The following is a 7,500-nucleotide window of genomic DNA, read 5'->3' on the forward strand; positions in this document are numbered from 1 at the left end:
CTCCCCAAAGAGAACTCATTCAGAAAATTTCATTTCAGTACAACCTACAAGTCTGATGGCAGTGACCACATCATTCGTCACTATTGTATAGATTTCCTAAGAACATCAAAATCACTTTTGAATAAGTCGCTGGTAGCATAAATGATGAAAACAATGAATTGTACACAGGGCTGCAATCGCCTGGAATTCCCTTTCTGATATCATAGTGTAAGATCTTTTTCTAATCAAACAGGCTTTAAAAATGGACTGAAGCAGTTAAAACATACTGTTATGAATGTCACTTTTGAAAAAGACAGCTCAGAAGTTTATAATAAGCATGCCGATTTTTATTAATACATATTTTATGCTTTATTTATTTTTAGCGATTATTTATCTTCTTTATCTAAAGTATAATCACTACCATATGTATGTATTGTTAATTTTATTACAGTAGGTCCACATCAGCTGTAAAGTTGCTTTTTTTTCCTCTTGACCTGCTTTACTAAATAAAGTTATGTATGTATGTAATAATTACTATGGCTAGACTTCATGGAGTTACCATAGATCAAGGACAGAATTATCCAATAAAGTAATAAACTGGAACTTCATTATTGACTCATTTTAGCATATATTATCAAGCATGCCTTCATGATCAGTTGATGTATCTAAGAATAATGTTTTGGTTCCGTTAAATGAAATTTCTTGAAATTTTTAAGGTAGTGTATCTTGAGAGTGTTTGCACATGAGATAAATGCAGTGAACCAGGTTGGCCTCAGACACATACACAAAATAGCGGCTGGTATTAAATTTCTGTCGACGTATCTGTTGAGATAAGATGTTCTTTCAAAGGACTGAGGACATCTCATAACTCTAAACGATCAATGAAAGAAAGTGAATGAAGTGACATACTTCCTTCCAGCGCTGCATTCAAGTTGGATAAATCGAAGCCTGCGAGCTCGAGGGATATATTTCGCAACCACGTTAGATAGTACTCCCTTCCCAACAAAGGAATCTGGCCTTTGCTCGGGTCTTTTCGCACTTTGAGCATTTGTTGTTCACTTAAATGGAGAAATAAAGCTAAAAAGTATAAAAGCTGACTCGAAGCAACTTCAGAGGCGTTGCTTCCCCGAGCAGACTAAAAGGGCTGCTTACAAAAAGCGTAACGAAAGAAAAATTCCCGCCGACTAAAATGCCCCTTGCAGAATCTTTCCCTGTCACGTAAACTATAAATGACCACCTTCAACTGGCAGAAGCTATATAGAACGATCGAAGAAGCACAGGTTGAAATCACCGCTTCGAAAGCCATCTTTGTTTATATCACAGCGCGCGGTTGGAACACTGGATACTACAATTTTCAACAGCCAATCAGACAAAAGTCTCCTTTGTTCGCTGGATCAACCAGAACGATGATTCACAGGCGGACGAGAGAGAAGAGGACAATTTGTATACAGGTTAAGAAGGTCTCTCGAGCCAACAGCGCATCCCTGCTCCCCGGCCAGGAGGATCACAAATGGCTTCACAGTCGAAGCCTCGGCGAAATGTAATTAATTAATGAGGTTTGAAAGGACCAAGGACGGACAACCCCTGGAAGACATTTTTCATTGAGAGAAAAACTTTTTATGCCCTGAGCGGGATTTGAACCCACGTCCCCCTGATCACTAGTCGGGTGAGATGACCTCTACACTATCGGGACAACCCTCCTGGCAACATGGCTGATTGATCACTTAATGTATGGCATTTACGTGGGACTCCCGAAGGGCCAGTTTTTCTATGTGATAACGCTGGATCAGCATACATTAAGTGATCAACATACATTAAGTGATCAATCAGCCATGTTGCCAGCATGGTTGTCCTGGTAGTGTAGTGGTCATCACACCCGACTAGTGACCAGGGGGTACAGTTTTCCCCAGAAGTTGTCCAGTGTTGAGTTTCCAGTAACTTTCTCTCAATTTCTCCTCAACTTGGACTGTGAATCCATTTGCGATCCTCCTGGGGGTGATACGTTGTTGGCTCAAGGGATCTACTTAACTGTCTATATGTATATATATGAGAGCGGGGGGGGGGGGGGGGGTTAGATTTCTTTGAGCCAATGGTTGTCGCTCTATTAAATGCCAGACGTTAATGAAGATTTGCTTCAACTTCGTCGCTGCTGGGTGGTAGTGTGTAACGAAAGGCAAGATTCGTTTGCTTTCCTGTGGTTTTTGAAGGAGTGCTAGTTTCCTGTTTTTAAATTGCGCTTCTGTGAGGGCCCTTTAAACAAGATTCTTGGGATAACCTCTCTCACGTGGGCGTCTCAGAGCTTGGCCTTTGATGACGCCTTTTTGTAATTCTAGTGGGTGGCACGAGGAGAAGTGCCTGTGTTGAAGTAGGTTTGAAGTGCGTGCGCACATCAAGGACTGAATTGCTCTTGAAACTTTCGCCTTTGTAAATGCCAATGTTTGTAAATTTAATTGTTGGGTGGTGTTTGCTTGTTCAATGAACTGCATTATCTCCTCTCTGTTTTTACTTTAAAACCACATAATATCATGTAGGTCGCGAACAGCGATGTCGGTGCTCGGTGTTGTCCGACATTTTAAAAAACCAGAGTATAATTTAGCCCTATGCGCTACAGCATAAGATGGGTAGTCTCTCATATACCGGGCTCCGAAATAGTGAACAGAGGCTGCAGAGGGGACAGAGGGTACAGAGCTACAGAGGCACAGAGTGTACTCTGAAAAGCAGACTCTGGGGCGGAGATTGCACATAATCCTGAAGTTCGAACTTTTTCTTTTTCTTCTTCCCTTCAGGTGTATAATAACTGCAGACTGCCAAGACATTAATTTCACCACAATGATCTTCTCTCGGGTAATGTTAAGAAAGCTGCTAAGCCTACATACAGTTTCTTTCCAACAATTCGACAACTGCAGAGGACTTCTTTAACAATCATCAGCAAGTTCTTTAGAAAGCAAACGGAGATCGGCAACACGACTTCCCGATAGCGCGGTTTCACTTTCACTCTTGGACTGAAATGATACTTCAGCAATAGATTCAGCAGATTCTTTTGCAAGTGTCTAAAAAATCTTCCCTTCTGCTTTTTACTGCTGTGCTCTGAAATCTCATCCTCTGTCTAACGCATCTCAACACATCTTATGTTTCGTATCATGTAATCGGTTTCTCTATTCATACACTAATCCCTTTAGTCTCAACATTGCAACATAGCAGGGGAGCAAAGAATTGTACTATGCACATACAGGTGCTCGAACTCAGACCCTCAAGGTCTGTAGTCCTGTGTCTTCACCACTACACTTAAACGACGAACATGCTGAACTCAGCACAGTTTAAACGACTTCTGTATACTAAGCCAATTGATATCCTTGTATAATAGCCAAAACTAATCCAAACCTGACCCTAAGTTTTCTCTAGGCTTAATTTAGTTCCAAAAAAAAGTTTATTGAATTAATCTGGGTGCGTATTCAACCTACAATCTTGGACAGAACTCGTTGGGAAAATGTGACGCTCTAATTTGTCTGTGTGATAAAGAGTAAATTCTTCCTACTTTCCCTCCTCCCCCCATTCCAATGTTGTTTTAAAAAGCGACCAAAGGTTTGCACAGTATTTTGCATCACATTATCAACATTGGTATGGAGGGAAAGGGGGGGGGGGGGGGGGGGGGGCCCAAAATATTTTGTAATTGCGTGCCAAATTTTGGTTGGGCAAGAATTTTTCCCAATGGTTTTGTCCAAGATTGTAGGTCAAATGAGGATCACCAATGTTTCCTAGGTAAAAACGGATTCAAACTGAAAACGGATTTTAGGGTTAGGGCAACATATATAAACTGCTAAAAACCCAAAGTAGCCTCCTTAATATTAAACTACTGGAATAGTGAAATTAGACTTTTGTGGAAACTGGTGACAATTTCTAGGCAGGTCCTTTTCATGGAGGTCTAAATAAAGCTAGATAGATAGGAAAGTTTGAAACACCCTCTTTGTCTTCATGCAATGTTCAATTTTTGTCGTCGTTTGTTTCACAGCAACGGATTTCCGTGACTTATATCGTATAAAGAATAGGAGTAAAATTGAAAAATTAAAGAGGAAACTTACCGACAGCACGCTGGACTGTAAGGGCTACTATCAGAAAGGCTATCAGACAAATCTCTCGATTCATTTGTAACCTGTCGAACAACCAAAATGAAAAAAAAAAAAAGTTAGTAAACTTAGGTCAGTATTGTTTTCACAAGGACTATAGTGGTTATTAATTAATACTGTTCACTCTGTGTGTGCGATGTTTTTATAGTTTTCACTTTTATAGTTAGACAAATATCAGGAAAGATTATGAGTCCTCCATAAATGTTAGGCCTATTTCCATCAAAATGATGTAAAATCTATAGTTAGTCATACTACGTTGTTAGTTCAATGCTGACTCTTGTTAAAATGGCCGCGCAGTCGTGGGAACAATAGATAAAAATAATCTATACATCATTGGCGCGATTTAAAAATAAAATAAAGTTCAAATAATCAAATTGGGGCACAGCAATTTGCTCTCTTACTTATATTCTCTTGTTTCAATATTGCCTTTTTAGCCTTGTTCTCAAGCTCAAGTTCAAAAGATGAAAGCATTACACTCTCATGCTTTTACCTTTACGTCATTTAGTTTGAATGTGTAGAACATTTAATGTACAAAGAATCATTGTATTGGTACAGGAATATTTGGTGTTATTAAACGTGTTGATAAAGGTCGAATTGCCACCATGAACGATTTGGAAAGCTAACGTTTCGAGCGTCGCCCCTCTTCGCTCTGATGAAGGGCTAACGCTCGAAACGTCAGCTTTCCAAATCGTTCATGGTCGTAATTGGACTTTTATCAACACGTTTGATAACACCAAATTTCCCTGTTTCACTTTCCCACCGACGCAGCACCACAGTTTCTTTAGAAACTAGAAATTTGTTCATTGTATTGATAGTTATATATACACGGATCATCTTGCAAAAATTTTACTGTTACACTCACTATGGCTGATAATGATGTCTGAAACATCGAAACATGTTCCTTAAAACTCAAATTTGTGGTTGTATTTTTTAAAATAATAGTAACACTTGTGCGATCAAGACCGTTCGGAAAATTTATTTATTTGAGTATATATTATTTACGGTCATGTTATTAATTTAGAGATGAACTAGTTTCAAAGTTCAGGGTGGAATGCTTTTACGAAAAACGAATTTTCCATGAGTCTTTATCAAGGGTCATATTTCGATGCATTATTAAATATCTTTACCTTGTTTTTGGTTCTTTATCTTATATTTTAACGAATTCACTTTTCAAAAGAGGTACCGGTTACTTGGGTTTAAATTTTGATATTCATAATATTATTTGATAATATTTGTTAACAAAGAATCAAAGAAACAGTTCCAAAAGAATGAAATTCGAATCCAAAAAATAAATGTGTTTCCAACTGTCGTGCGGGATATACAAATAAAGGAAATTAGCTAGTGGAATAGTCTCACCAATGTTACCTTACCTTAGCTTTCCAGCTGTTTTACGAACAAAGCTTTTATTATCAAAACCTGCTTGCGAAATATCGATTCCTCATCGGACATTAATATAAACACCTATCGGTAAACACCTTTTAGAAGCGCACGAACACGCCTCTCGTTTACGAGATGCTATTCATCCAAGAACTGAAGCCTAGCCTTAACACTCAGAGTGACTCCATCAGTGCTAAACTCTTTGTTTAGCTTGTAGCTTATTTTTTAATGAACTATTGTTTTTCTTGTATTTAAAGAATATTCATACTATTTCCTTTTCACTTGATAATGACATCTGAGAACGTCGAAACGTGGTGTATATATATATTTTAACCGCTTTTTAACGATTTCTTAAATATTTTTAAGAATCGTTTTCTCGCAATTTTTTATAGCTACCTTAGCTTTCCATCTGTTGTACGAACAAACCCTTTATCATCAAAACCTGCCGGAGAAATATCGATTCCTCATCGGACATTAATCTAAGCATACACGGGAAAGCATTGCAATACATCTCCGTAGCTTTAAAGTTAAAACCACCGTGGAGCACTCGTCCCAGATATGCTCCGATAGTAGTTTGAAACAAACAGTTATGGAGGAGGGAAACAAGCGGGAATAAGTTGGTTTCTCTAGAGGTAAATAATAATAGTTTTTGGAATGATGGGCTCATGTTTAAACAAGAATAATGAAAAAGTAGACACGCAATAATTATTCCTCTTTAGTCCACGATATTTTTCTTTCGTCTCATCCATCTATAAAACTCTTCAGGCAAATTTCGAGTTCAAACCCTTCCTTCCCCCACCCCCCCACCCCCACCTTTCCTTCCTTCCCTCTTTCTTCTACCTAATTTCAATAGTTCCTACCGATTACTGTGTTAAGTTTGTAAATGATGGTATTAAGACATGTAAAAAATGCCTTTTCTGTAGCTGGGAAAATTAGAAAGTCTGGAGGAACTTTAATTTCATGTCATTCTCAAACTGTCGAGGAGTTTGTAGGGCTAGGAAAAAAAAAAAGTTCAATTTCCCAACGTTTTAATTATGGTTGCAGAAGAAAAACATCAATTTCGAGACATTTTGGTCAAGAATTTGCTCTCACTCGGTTAATTTGTTCATAAAACTTTTAAGGCCTTTTGAGGTAAGACGAAAAAAAAAGTTTGCTGAGAGCGACATTAATTGGAAACCTGTCCAAGTGAAAAGTTACAAGTGCTGTCTTATTAACAATTGTCATACTCAATTCTTGCATTTTAAGAACATATTTAGTTTTGAACATACCTTTTAGAGGAATAAGGACTAAAAGCAAGAAAAGCGTCTAGAGGATTGTTTCTGTCCGAGCAGCAACAAGCATCTGTCACCACCTGCTTTTAAAAGCCACGCGAGAAGGGATCAGCTCGTTACTCTGACTTTTTTAAATATTCAGTTTCCGTTTTATTAATTAGCAGAACTTATTACTAATACATATACATATTTAGGCAAAAATTTGGTTTTATCAACGGAGTTGATAATGTAAATTGGCCACCGTACAGAGATTCTAAAAGCTTTTAGAATCTCTGTACGGTGGCCAATTTACATTTCAACTCCGTTGATAAAACCAAATTTTTGTATACTACTTCCCCACCGACGCAGCACCACAGTTTCTTTAGAAACTACACCTTCATACATATTTAGGCAAGCCTGAAAGCGGAACTTTAAATTAGCATATGTTAACTTTATGTTTATGTAATTCGCTGGCCATGCAAATTCCCGCGAAAAGTAAAAACACTGTTTCCAGCTCATGCAACGTCCCACCAAAGTAGCAAGACATTTCGCATATTGGCTTACTTGAAACGTGCCATGGGCCAGAGCTCAATTAAGGATTATTTCACGTGTCTTTTCAAAGTTTTTACGAAATTGCCCTTGCAAGGAAAAGAAAGGTAAGTTGTCTGACATTGTTTACCAGTAATTACTGACTAATAATTACAGAGAGGGACTTGACAGTCTTCCTTGCATTTAAGCAGCAGTGTCTAGCAATGACAGCAGTTAATTAA

General features: G+C 38.1%; 1 pseudogene; it reads left to right on the plus strand.

Annotated features, from left to right (window-relative positions):
- Positions 1-2,087: 2,087 nt before the first annotated feature.
- LOC138055996 (exonuclease 3'-5' domain-containing protein 2-like) overlaps positions 2,088-7,500 on the plus strand; it is a 31,464-nt pseudogene continuing 26,051 nt past the window's right edge.

The sequence above is a fragment of the Montipora capricornis genome, chromosome 7 (assembly GCF_036669925.1).
Source record: "Montipora capricornis isolate CH-2021 chromosome 7, ASM3666992v2, whole genome shotgun sequence".
NCBI classification, from domain to species: domain Eukaryota; kingdom Metazoa; phylum Cnidaria; class Anthozoa; order Scleractinia; family Acroporidae; genus Montipora; species Montipora capricornis.